Raw genomic sequence first — 15,320 nt, 5'->3', positions numbered from 1 at the left:
TTTTATGGTAATGCGGTTTGATAACCATTGCGATAGTGGATATGTTTTTTTAGATTTCTCCAAAACTATTCGGTGGAAATTAAAAAAAAAACAAGTGAAATCAAACAATTGACTGAATTAATTGTTGAAATACCATGCATAGTCAGTGTTGATTTCTTTATCACATAACACATACAAACATGTGACACATACATAACTGATATTCAAGTATGGTACATACTATAAAATTTCGGCCTAATTGGCGCCCTCGCGGGTAAACAGTGATGTTTACGAAAAAATGTTTCAAGAAAAGTTGTTTATTTTTTGATAAGGAACAATTTTTACATTTAAACTTTTGTTCTATCTCTAACGGTTTACAAGATGGATCCTACGGACCCAAGACCCAATTGACCTATGATGCTCATTTACGAACTCGACCTCACTTTTTACGTCCTGATTATGCTGTACAAATTTCAGCTCGATATCTTTTTTCGTTTTAGAGTTATCGTGTCCACAGACGGACGGACGGACGGACAACCGAAAATGGACTAATTAGGTGATTCTATGAACACCTATAGCAAAATTTTGTGCGTGGCATCAATATTTTTAAGCGTTACAAACTTGGGACTAAACTTATTATACCTTGCATATTACATATATGCATGGTATAAAAACTATTTTAATTAAAGTTAAAACCAAAATAAATTATTGAAAAGTAAAAAAAACCCGCTCTGCTTGACTAATTAAGGATGTATGATCACAGTAGTTTGAAGGTGAATTATAATATAAGACGAAAAGTAAGAATATAATTTTTCGATATCTAGAGTACTTTTAAAAATATCGTAAATTGAAAATTTCGTTTAATTATTTAGCTTTCAATATTTTGAAATCTAAGGCAGATAATTCAATAATCATTTTAAACTATTTTAAAGACAGTTTATTGAAGCTGACCCTTTTGCAGTACTGATATTGCGAAAAGTAGTTCTTTTACTAAATACAAATTTTCATTATTTCTTTACGATCCGTGCAAAAAAATTTGTGTACATTGTAAAATAAGACAGGCAACACATATTTAAGATTAGAAAAACGTTTTATAAAAATAAGAATTGCTGAAAATAATTCAAAAAATTTGTACAACTCAATAATTTACCTATCTATTGTCGACTCAATGAAGCACTGATGAAACATATTTAAAACACAAATTCAAAAACTTAAAACATCCTCAATAACCGTATTTTCTAACAAAAAATTCAATAAAAAATTATGCATTTTATAAAAAGTATAAAAATTTGTTTCAGGAATATTTTAATAAAACTTGCACCATTAATATCACTTACACCTAGAAATGCACTTTAAATGAAGTATAATCACTATTTATTAGCTTACACGGTTCCATAGACATTTTTCGTATACTGATTGATTGAACACACACTATCGACTAAATAATTTCAAATAATGTAGATCTGGCCTACATTTATAAGCATACAGCACCACAGTACACAGTACAGTCTAGTTTTGAATGCGTATAATTATTTATAGCTTTATTGTAACTTGGACGTCTCATAAAAATATGGATTGTTTTATGTAAACATTGAAACTAAAACTGGTATATTATGATAAGAATATACCTATATTTATAATTATTAATTTTATATTTGTAATAATTCTTCACGCTATCTATAAGACGCTGCGTAAACTAAGCGAATTTTTCAAACGATACTTAAATAGTACATTACACTACAAGGGTAGAAAGTTTGAGATTCCTGCACAGCCTCGGGCATCATAGCGCGTAGTTCAGGGCTATCAAACTTTCTGCCCTTGGATGTATACTATTTGTCTTTATTTTTAACCGACTTCAAACAAAAACGGAGGAGGTGAACTGATTTTAATGATTCATTATCTGTTTGAAAGCTGGTGCTTCCCGTGTGGTCTGGTTTTATTTGGGTCTAGTTTTGACAACGGCATCAATGAGAAAACTATAAAAGTCTTAAATTTGCATTAAGTATGCACGACAAGAGGACGAATAACTAACTCAATATCAGGCCAACGGATTCTATTTTTAGTGATCTATTACACTACAAGGGTAAAAACTTTAAGATTCCTGCACTGCGCGATAGGATGCCCGTGACTAACCCCGTGTAATGTATACCTACTATTTTCTTTATTTTCGACCGAAAGAACGTTCTTTCTGCTTCTTTTGGGAGGCAGAAAGAAAGTATTTTCGGCCGGGATAAAGACATAGTATATTACATATCTAGGGAGCAAAAGTAGAGAATATCTCAGATCTCATCTGTTTATGTTCATTGCGACAACAAACATGAGATCTGAGACATTCTTTACTTGCTTTACTCCTGTAGTGTGTACTATTTTTCTCCCTGGCAGAGGCGGAAAGTGGTAACTTTTTTTTTTGCATAGTGAGCAGAAAGTTGACACTTTCTGCACGGAGGTGCGTAAAAAAAAGTCTTTATTCACAACTGAAAGTACGTACTTTCTGCCTTCCAAATAAAGAAAATAAAGAAAATATATACATTACACAGGCTTCGTCTCGGGCATCAACTTAAGGCGGTCTCGCATGCATATTGGAGTCCTGGAATTAAATAGTCGCAGACTTGTTTTCAAAAATTTTAGACTGCAGAAAAATTCATGGAAAAAAATTCAATAACTCTTTAAGATTAGGTTTTTTACATTCAATTTGGCCATGGTTGCTAAAGCAATAGCACCTTTTCCTTGAAAAGGAAATGCGCTAAAAAAAGTTTATGACCCATTCCAATAAGACATTTGCTTATCTTAATTATTATTTAAATTAGTCAATTAAGTTTTTTTTTTAATTCTTAATTATCAATGAAATTAACATTAATACTTTATATTATAAGTTTTTCGTTAAAAATTCATCATCCCAAGTTGTGCAATAAATTTTATACTTAAAAAAAAAAAGGTTGAATAATTTTGGCTCGTTAATAGGTTTATAATCGTGGATAATAGATTTATATTCTTTTATTACTCTTCAAGGGGAACACTACCTGGGTATGTGAATTTGATTCATTAAGGTCGCCTACTCCAAAATTAAAAAAAAACCCAGTCTCTTAAATAATACTAGAAATGAAAAATATGTTTAAATAATTGGCGTAAAATTTTTTGGCTTCGTGGGGCTATTCTTATATCTATATATACTTAGCAAGATCACGTCAAAAGAGCTTAAAATATTTTAATATTTTGTTTATAATAATTTTTTTAAATTAACAAAAAATGCATAATTTTTAGTTGTTTATGTTATTTTTGTTAACTTAAATTATTATAAACAAAGAATTAATTTTTTTAAAACTTTTTTGACGTAATTTTGTTAAGAATGAATCCAAAAAATTTTACGCCAGTTATTTAAACATATTTTTTATTTTACAATGGAAACGAAAATGCGAGAAAATTTTGTTAATAAACAATTGTATAGCTTGACGGAAAATTAACTTAAGATAAATTTCCAACGATAAAAATTCTTTTAAGTATTAGAATATACTTATTTTACAAATTTTTTTATATTTATTCAAAAAATTATTTAGTGTGAGATTCTCGGTTTTGACGCTATTACAACTATCTAAAACTGACGCAAAATACTCAGCGTTAAATAAAAATTATAAATAATTGAGATGGACTTTTGAGAGAAGGAGTTTTTTATACGAAATTTGCTCCTGTTTAAGAACCTTTTTTTTTAATTTTATAAATTTATGAAATATTGATTTAAAACTAAATAACTTTTTTTCATCTTTAATTGTTTATAATTTTTGCAATTTTTTTGTGGTAAAAAACGTTTCTGGCACATTTTTCTAATCATCGTTCCGAATCCAACATATCTGAGCTATTACATAACAGATGCGCATATAAATATAGAAAATGTATTTTTTTATAGAAAACTTTGGAACTAGTATAAAATATTACTTAACTCTATTGCCAAAAGTAATAAAATTGTAACTTTTTTCTCCAAATTGTATTCTTTAAAATAATGTTTAATATTGAAACTACATATCAAATATTTACCATCACATCATTTCAAGGTCACAAATGTACTTTATTATATCAATATTAGAGATATTTAAACATTATAGAATTATAGATGCGCAACTTAGCTACACGTGGATTTAAACTTTTTTTTTTTATTATTATTAAAAATGATTAACTTCGGGTAAGAAATAAAATTTCTACGATACAAGTCAACATCTCCACTGTCTATGTATTAATTTTATTACTTAAATTAAAGAGAATTGAAAAAAATATACTCGAACCCGGACTTCTTGGATTCATGTCAAGCGCCCTACCAATTAGGCTATTCGAATTCTAGACACGAATGTATTTTTTTTCAATTCTCTTTAATTAAGATTAATAGACAAGATATATTTGTCAATATTTAGTTTACACTGTAGGCATCATATTGAAAACAACAATTATAATCGAAGAGACCATGATGTAAATAAATATCGTATGCATTATTAAAAGTAAACAACAAAAACAAAAAGTAATAATTTTATTACGTTTAGTGACTCTGGAATGCCTAAAATATCGAATAATAAAAATACAAGTTGAAAGTATGAATTTGATTACTGAATGAATAATTTATTACATAACATGTAAGCATGTAAATATAATAAAAGCAACACTGGGTGATTCCATTCAAACGGTGATTTTTGATGTCATATATTGTTTGTTCTAAATGGTCGTTAATTAACAATCTATTAATGACATTTTTGTGTTAATTAGATATTCAAGAACATATTTCATCACTTATTTTATGTAATATAACTTACAGAGAATACTTACAATATATCACTTAAATGTCAGTACCGTGTCATGTCAATTTCTAGAATTTACCTTTTTTTACCGCAATCAATGATTCAAATTAATTATCTCAAAAATTTCTTGTTAATGTATAAAGTTAACATTGAATTCCACTTCAATAACTGCTGTTTTTAAATTTAAACGAATTTTTGAATTTAAATTTGTTTGATTCGTGTGCCATCTACCTCGAGATTAATGAAACGACTAGTAAACCATATTGAAATTAAGGTCACTTGAATAATGGTTACAAACATCGAGTTGAAGAAATAATGCAAAACAAAAAGTTTATGATATCATTTTAAAACTCAATTTTCAGAAATTAGTATGTCATAAATTTACTTGTCAGTACCATGTTATTGATAAACTTCTATTACTAGTCTATTTTACGGCGAATGAATGTCATTGAATTCATACCCACAAATAATACCAGTTGTTATCTTAAAGGAAAATGTCAGTACCGTGTCTGTCAGTATCATGTGAAAAACATAATTAGTAATAAAACTATATTTAAAAAAATTTTAAAAGTTGTTGCAAAATCTTTTCAGGCTTTCATTTTTACAATAAAATAGCGTAATAATACACATTAAAAACTTTTATTCTAAATCGGTCTCTGAAAGTTACTTGAATAAAATAATTTATTTTTAAATACTAACAAATATTAATAAAATTAAAATTAGGTAACTTCGTGATGATAATTTTTTGATTACTACAAAACACAGATGTGGTCTGCATAAACGATAAGTTGGTTACATATTGGCATTTATCATATAATAATAATTATTATGATATATTGATCTTAAACGTAAAATTTTTCAATACAATTTAATTTGAAACATTCCAATCGCATGATCTCATGAAATTCTTTCAGTAGGTTTTTTTATGCAACTTGGCAACGGTTTTCAGACTTTAAGAATATCCATAAACGTACCTACTAAATAGTTAAGGCTGTTGTCTCGTGAAAAGTGTCGGAAAATTCTAAATTTTTGTATAATTATAAAGGATATTATAATTTCACGCTAATTTCATTTCGACTTAGAGATTTGAGGCTTCTAGCAGACAAACTGCATTTATGCAGTCGTGACATACAAGCATTCTAGTAAGGGGCACATGTTTTTAGAAGTTAAGGATGTATGAGCACGGTAGTGGGGACACAAATTTAAAAAATATATATTATCAATTTTGATGGTGAATTATCTTAGAACTTGACGATATAAGACGATGATTGAGAAAAAAATTTTTCGATATCTGGAAAAATTTTCAAAATATTGAAAATTGAAATTTTTTTTTAAATTATTTAGCTTTCGATATTTTGAAAACCAAGGCAAATACCGAAAAATTGTATTCTTATTTTTCGTCTACACTCTACATTATTAAAGTTATAGCAAAATTCATCATCAAAGTTCAAAATAAGGTACAAATAATTTCAACCCTAAGTCTAAAATTTTAAAAAAGAATTTTATTCCGTATATCATTATTGTCCGAATGGGGTCAATAGAGGAATGCACTCTATTATACTTGGTCATTGACAACACCTCGTCGGCTAAAAAGCTTTTTTATATTGTAAAATTTAATAACAATTTCAGTTTTTACTGCATTAGTTTAGTTTTCGATTATATTTAATAACTTTTTTTTTTTCATTAAAAAAAATCAAATAAAAAAAATTCATTGGATTCGCATGTCCATAAAATTGGCATAAAAAACAAGACCACTAACTGTGTGTGAGTTTGTGACTTCTTTGTAAAGGTCATTAAAATCATTTTCAATAATAACAGTTCTTTTAAATATATTATTAACATGTCGAAAGTTACTGTTTTCACCCCGAGAATTCTCGTTAAATATTTTATGATTTCTCTTCGATTTAACGCATCTGTGTTTTGTGTTACCGTGTCGTCAAATGATGAAGATGTGATCCTATTAAATTGGCAGACAACTTGGAGTAACTATACTAAAGAACAGTTTTAATGACAAGCAGAAAATTATTCTCTCTATATGAAAACACACAATTGACTGCGAAATTGTTGAAATACCATTTACAGACAGTGATGAATACGCAATCGTAAGTAAAAAAAGGAAGTCACTCTTATATACAAAGTAATCAGAGTATACTTCTGCAGTGGATATAGTATATGCTACAAACACATAAATAATATATGTAACGAATAAATTAAAAATATATAAAATACTTGTATACATAATATATAAAGTAACTAACCTAATTTACACCTTCACGAGTAAACAGTGAAGTAAACGAAAAAACGTTTCAAACAAAAGTTGTTTATTTTTTTATAAGAAACATTTTTTACCTTTAACTTTTGTTTTATCTCTAACGGTTTAAAAGAGGGGCCTTAAAGATCCAATTGACATATGTTGCTCATTTATTGACCTCTTTTCGTTTTTGAGTTATCGTGTATACAGACAGACAGGCAGGAGAAAAGGTGGACGGACATCCGACAATGGATTAATTAGGTGATTTTATGACAAAATTTTGTTGGTAGCATCAATATTTTTAAGCGTTACAAATTTGAAACTAAACTTAGTATACCTTGATATATTTCATATACTGTTTGTAAACCATATCGTTAGCCATTTATATTATATGAAGGAAGAAAAGTTCTTATAGAAGTTCTTATGTATAAAACAAAGAGGGATTGTATATGTGTATACACGAATAAACATAGACTCATCACTTAAAGTTGTATACATACAATACTAATCACACACCGTAACAAGTAACCAAAACACATCATACACACACAATACACATTGCCTCTTTGTTTTATACATAAGAACGTCCATACTTAATTTATTTTATATGGCTAACGAGGTAGCTTACAATCGGTATACATGGTATAATAATGGAAAGAATTATAGTAAAGAGAGTATGATATTTAAGAATTTTAATTTTTCTACTAGTTATCATCAGATATTTTTTCTGTAAACTGTAAATTTAATATTTACCAAGTTATTAAAATTTTAAAATGAAACACAACATTTAATTCTGTTATTTACTTAATCAGAAAGTTGTGCGCATGACCTCCAATAGCTATATCTATCACAGTTTGTATAAAAATATACAGTCACACATGTTTATGAAGGATCATTAATTTATGATAAAAAATTCGTGGAAAAAAATAACAACTACTTAGGCACACACTTCAAACACGGACCACGTTTGAAGCTGTCAATCATAATATTATTAGTTTTTTGTTTTTACTTGACAGATAAATAATACACTTGTGGGTAAAAAATTCGGGTCAATGTAGGTATATTCAAAATTTATATGATGTAAAAAATTAGTTACTTGAATTTTTAAAATTAAAATATTTATAAAAATGTTAAAAAATCCATGGAGTTTTTACGATTTTGTACAATATCTTATATGAAAATCGATTTCTAGGATCAATTTTAGGCAATTTCCTAGGAAATATTTAAACATTAGATAATATTTATTAAGTTAGAAAAATAATAAAAGATTAAACATTTAAGTCATTTAATCAGTATTACCAAAATATTGGTATGAGACGGTATAAGGTCGATCTTCACCCATTTGATTACCAGATGAGACATATTTTTAATTTTTAAACACTTCTATCACAGTGTTTTCACAGAAAAGTGTTCATAGATTTTTTCAGGCAAGCCTACACCATTATTTTTCGAAAATAAATTATCTTTGTTCTGATACCTATTTCGATTGGTAAATAAATCGGTGCAGTTACCTATATTGACTTACCTGTTTATATGATATGAACAGAAGTATATCGATCTGACAAAAAATTGAAATTGGTATCAGAAGAAAGACAATTTGATAGTGAAAATAATGGTATAGAATGGCTAGCAAAAATCCGTTCATGGAAAAAATTGATTAAAATTAATTTATTTAAAAATAGCCATGAAAACTTTTCGATAGAAAAATTATGGTAGGAGTTTTATAAATCAATAAAATTTCAAAAAACCGAAAACCGCTTAAACTTCGCAGGTCCTACGTGGATATGTTTAGATATGTATTAATTTTGGTACGGAATTTTAAACCTAAATACTACAAATTTAAAAAATTAACAACTTAACATTTTAAACAAATTAAAAGTTTAATAAATAATATAATTAAGATTTTTAAATTTTTTTTGTTTCAAACACAATTTAAAATATTTAAAATTCACAAAGATATAATAATAATAAAAAAATTAATAGTTAATAATCGATTTTATATTTTTTCTGAATTTTTTAACATTTTTTCTTGTTTTAATGAGAGTGTAAAAAAACTTTTTTTTTCTTCACGTTTTATGAGTAAGATAAAACGCAAGAGATTAATATTTTATTTACAGCTGTGAGGAAAACTTATAAAAAAAATTATTATATTTATAGAAGGTGAAATTTTTATTTATAGGTATATAAAAATTGTATGAGGTCAAATACCTCGAAAGTATAACAGGATAAAAAGGGACTCTTTTTTAATTAGGATTGAATAATTTTGGTGTGAATGCACTTTTAAGATTATTTCTTAAATTTTGTAAATCTTTGAGTTATATAAGAAGTATTGTTTAAATCTTAGATTACAGAATACCACGAAAATATAACAGGTTAAAAAAAAGGCTTTTATTAGATTTGAATAATTTTGATGAGAATGTACTTTTAAAAAACTTTTTTTAAAATCAGATGAAGCTAAAGGATTCTGTCGAGCCCAGACGCCACACAAAAAGCCTACAGCTTATCCGTCGGGATCTCTCCCAGGAAAGATGGATCCAAGGTTTCGGATCAGAATATTCCATGCAGGCTTCACAAGTGGAAACATTAGAGATCCCCATATTGTGGAGGTGATCAATTCAATCGACAGTGTCCTGTCAAAAATCCCACCACCCTTCTCAACTGTGCTCTACTAAGTTTCAGGGGAGCACAGTCGAATGGCCTAGCTGTAGTTATACACAGATTGGCCTGTTGCATGCCCTGCGCAAAGTCCCAGTAATCAAGATGGGCATGTCGTAGCGATTCTTTATTCGATAAATTGCAGAGCATCTTACTATGGTAATGACAGGCTCAGGTGAATGGGACGTTTGAGATGACCCCTCTCGTGAGAACGAGTTTGCTGGTTCTTTACTTTTAACGCTAGAGTGATACGGAACCCAGATCAGCCTCACTGCTTAATGGTGACAATACTTCTGTTTCCTCTACACTTTACTGAGAAATTCGGATTCGTTCGAGAGGTTGAGTTTTGGGTTAGTGTAATAGTTTAAAGTAAAATTTGTTGTCTGGGCTCGTAATTGAGTGTTATCGAGCAGATCTCCTTTACCATAAGCTGATTTTGGTATTAGACCAGGAATATAAAAAATTTCTTTGTAATATAACTATCCAGATATCTCATAAGAGTTCCACCATATTTTTTGTCATAAAAAAGTTATTTATGTTTTCGAAGTGAAACTAATGTCTTTCACCTGAAAATGAAAAGATAATTTTATAAAAAAAAATTTATTTGAAATATGAAATTCACCTTGAAATAGAAATTCGTGTGTAAGAATTTTTTGAAAATATAAAAATGAGGCAAATAGAATTTTTATTGGCTCTAATGTAACTCACCTGCAACACATGCTTGGATGCGTCAATTTTTTACGACCTATTAATAATAAAAATAAAACTAACGACCTACAGAAGGCTTGTACGGCCATGATTAAATACAATTACTATAGAGAAATTACAACGAAGATATTTATAAAAAATTTTTTTTATTTTATTTTATTTTAAGAAACACAACAATTTTTATTATGAAATTTGCATCTATTGATTGGTTGATTTAAAATTTCACAATATCCCATTTTTACATATCATACAGTCAGAAAACACTCGACGAATTAAATGAAAGAAAGAAATAAAGCATAATATGAAATTGCAGACAACTATGCAATTTGTAATTTTTTTACATACACAAAGATTGGTTATCTTAAATAATTTATTGTTAAGTTGGTTTAATAAATAATAATTTATATTTGTACAAATGCGAGGAAATACGCGATAGCTTTAATAATATTAAAGATGGATTTTTTGGGTTCGAAAAAAAGAATTTCATTCTAAGAAGCTTATAAATGAATGAAAAAATGATGTTTTTTTCCTCAGGAGTTCAATTTTTATACCATGAAATATATCAAGGTATACTATGTTTAGTTCCAAGTTTGTAACGCTTAAAAATATTGATGCTACGAACAAAATTTTGGTATAAACAGCTTAAGTCCATTTAGAGTTGTCTGCCCGCCTGTCTCTCTGTGGGCAAGATGACTCAAAAACACAGAGATATCAATCTGAAATTTTTATAGAGTACATAGGAAGTAAAAAGTGAGGTCGAATTCGTAAATGTGCAACTTAGATAACCCGGGTATTGGGTCTGTAGGACCCATCTTGTGAACCGTTAGAGACAGAACCAAAGTTTAAATATAAGAAATGTTATTTATAACAAAATAATCAACTTTTGTTTGAAACATTTTTTTCATAAACATCACTTTTTACCCTTGAGAGACCAAATTAGGCTAAAAACATTATATAGTTTGAATGCCACTATGCAGGTATTGTAAACATTTGAAATTTATACGTTACATATACATATTATGTATGTGTTTGTTTGCTGATACTATATCCACTAAGGAAGTGAGAAGGAAGATACTGTTATTACTTTGTATGTAAGAGTGGCTATCTTTCTTTACTTACATGACGTTAAAAAATAAACGATTGCATAATCTATGCTGTCTATACATGGTATTTCAACAATTAGCTCAGTCAATTGTCATTTGTTGTGATATGTATTTAAAAGTTATTCACATTAATAACAACCTTAACTTTTAAGTATAATATAATGTTTTTTTTCCAAGTAATATTTGTAAATAAATCATATGTATACTAGAATTTTCATCCTCGAATATCCATCATATAAAAAAAATATAAAATAGGTCAAGAATATGTTTATTACTTTTTTTTAATTTGTAGTGAATATTAAAAATTTTGAAATTCTACTACAATTATTATTAATTGTAGTAAATATCAATATTCACATACAGTGTTGCCAGGCTTGATTTGGTCGGATGGAACGTTAATTTAGCATTGCTGAAAAGTAATAAAGTAATTTAAGTACGCCAAAATGAGTACGCCACACTAAATAATTTTTTTTTTAAGTTATTAAATATTAATTTAAAAATTTGAAAAAATTATAGTGTGTTCTTTAAAAAAGTTTATTAATGTTGGAAATTTATCTTAAAAGTATTTTTCAACAAGTTAGGCAATTGTTGATTAGTAAAATTTTCTCGAATTTTCATTTTCATTGTAAACTAACAACAACAACAATGCCGGGAGCCCTAGGTCAATAAAATTTTGGGGCCCCACTTTTTTGAATAATTGTAAAATTAATCGTTATTTGTGTATTCATAGCATTCGTACAGCCTATTCATATCATTCCAAGGTTATAAACGAAATAAAATGAACAAAATAATTTTTTCTGTTAAATTATATATTTTCTAATTTCAAATAATTAACAATAAATTATAATTATTGATGAAACAATCTTTGGACACCTCTTTGGAAATAAAAACGACGCTGGTCTTTAAAAAACTTTTTTTCCACATTTCAATTCACTAAATTCATCGATGATGTCTTCAAAATCAATTTTTTCGAAATTTGGAAAAAAAAATAACTTGAAATTGAAAATTTTTGTTCAAAAATAATCGTATCAGATTTTCGTGGGGGCCTCTGTCCGTCGGGGGCCCTAGGCCATGCCCTAGTCTGGCCTAATGGGTAATCCAGCACTGACTAACAAAAACGTTTAATTAGCGTAAAACTTTTTTGGCTTCAGGCAAAGGCATAGCGAAACGTGGCCGAATTTAGCTAGTATGTTAATAATTTCAATTTTCAAATTACAAAAATTTAATTATTCGTACTATAATTAATTTAAAAATTAAAAAAAAAAAAAAACACAGTTACACCAAAGTTTTCGTCGACAGTCCTCATAACTGCGTATCATTTTTTAATTTATGGACAGACTCATTAAATAATAGCTAATGAAATACATGATGTTGCATTATAGTCAATTAAAAAAGATTTGACTTTGAAATGTCTCAAGAAAATAAAAAAAATATTATATTAGCATGAAATTTTTCTTGTGAATAATGTTAAAAAATCTTTTCTAAAAAACATTTTTCACACAATTAGACAATTATACATATGTAATATGTTCCAATGAATGGAAAAAAAATTATTAATGGTTGTTAATTTAAAAAGTGTGTTTTATATAAAGAAAAAGATTTTTTTAAGTCGCCAAGGTAAAAATAAGTTATTGGTAACTTATTATTCTTACACTTGAAAACGATTATTCTTATAGTTGAATGGTTTTTTCTAAATTTTTTTGTGATTTTCAATTACGACGTTTACATCAATCATAAAATTGGCGCCAAGATTTAGAATTATTTTAAATGAATTTTTCAAAGTAATTAATTTGAAATGTTCGAACAAATACTGGTTGTTATACAGGGTGTCCTAGAATTCGATGGACATAGCTTGAGAGCTTATTCTTTGCATATTTTTTAAGCCGATAGTCACTATTTAATTTAACCAATAAAGTGAAGACATTGTTGCCTGAATTAGTGCAATGTTTTATCGATTTTCATAAAAATTAAATTTTCTAGCTATAGCTGAAATAATTCCGTGCATTTACTTTTTTTATTCAACTTTCTAGCAGCAAAAGTGGCATATCTCAGCCAATTTGGATGCTAGAAAGTTGAATAAAAACGAAAATGTCCATGATCAGTCATATATCAGCTATAGCTTCTGATTTAATTTTTAAGGGAATATGCAAGGATTGGATAATACTAGGCATTTCAATAAAACTTTATAAATGCATGTTTTTGATTAATAAAGTTTACAAAACCACAAAAAATTCCTAGGTCATCGAGCTTTTTATTATTATTTTACCGTTCAAAGTTAGCTGAAAAAATGATGCATTATATAGGTTATACTTTTCAATTGGATATTTCTATATCAAAAAATCTAGAAAGTGTGATAAAAAGTATCTAAAATATTTAGATAATCTTGTAGTTTATAAAACTACCACAAAAATTAAAGGTTGTCGATGATATAAAAACAAAATTTTAATTTAATTAATAAAATTCGAAGATCCATCATTTGATGAACAGTGACGACTATAGTTAGAGTAGATTGCAGAGCGATATCCATATTATCAAAATAAGCATCACTTGCACACAATATATTATATATTTTTGTAGTTGCGTGGTATTGTAAAGCTAAATGGATAAATTTAATAGTGCCCATAACTCCTTAACAATTGGATTTTAGACAAGAGTGTAAAGGTACTTTCGACTTAAAATTATCCAAGGAAGAGGCTCTTAAGCTATGCATATCGAATCATGGACTCCCTTGTAAAATCAACCAATAATGAAAAATCAACTATACAAGATCATCAGTCATTTAGAAATGTACTTATTGCAATCTCTTTATCCGGTTGATCGCAGATATCCAGACTCCCATCCAGATAAATATCATTGAAACGAAGTAAAGCTGTAAAAGCTTCATCGATACAATATTTTTAAAAATATGATCAATCAAGAGATATTTCCAGATACTTGTAAATGATTTCGTTATATTTAATACGTAAGCAATCTACATCGTTTTTAATATTTTTACCCACTTTTTTTTTTTTTTTTCTTTTTTTACAAAACCATAAAACATTTCTAAACAAAAATAATAAAACCATTCACGTGAATTAAATTTTATCGATTTATTATTTTAAACTAAATATACATTTTTACCTCTATGTAGAGACAACAACTGAGTAAGTATTGACAGAGGTTTTACACTTAATTTTACCAATATTGAAAATCGAAATTAGCATGATATTAAACAGATTTCACAATCGTCTTGTGGCGAATTCCTATAATTTTCAAAAAAAAAAAAATATTTTAAATCGTTAGAATTTTTTTTGAAAAGTATGACCCAAATTTAGTTGGATTACATATTTGGCTTATTAAAATTGCCAAAATGGTGCTTTTTGATTCATTTTAATCAACAGCGAATATATTAATAATAACTACAATTCATTTTATTATAAACAAAATTTTGATTTTGGAGATTAATCAATTCTTTATGCCAAATACCCAGTATCATTTAGGCGAGTAATGAGTTACTTAAAAATATGTTTTGCTCGGAAACGTAGAGAGAAATCAATACTTTAATTTGAAACTCTATCATTTGAATAGATTAAAAAAGTTTATCAATTAAATGCACAGACTCTTTAAGGTAAAATGACACGATTATGGCTACTCTTCCCAATTTTGCCTTTACTATTAATGTTAAATACTATCAGTATACGAATTTTCATCAAAATCTTTAGAGCCGATCCCGATATATATAAGGCGCAACCTAAATACTTGCCACCGGCGTTATGTACCTTCGTTACAGCCTATAAATCAAACAATTAATGTACTAGGGACTTGGACTTAAGTACACAAAATTTTGAAACAAATGTTTTGAACAAA

The sequence above is a fragment of the Chrysoperla carnea genome, chromosome 5 (assembly GCF_905475395.1).
Source record: "Chrysoperla carnea chromosome 5, inChrCarn1.1, whole genome shotgun sequence".
Taxonomy (NCBI): Eukaryota; Metazoa; Arthropoda; class Insecta; order Neuroptera; family Chrysopidae; genus Chrysoperla; species Chrysoperla carnea.
This window is presented reverse-complemented; position numbering follows the sequence as displayed.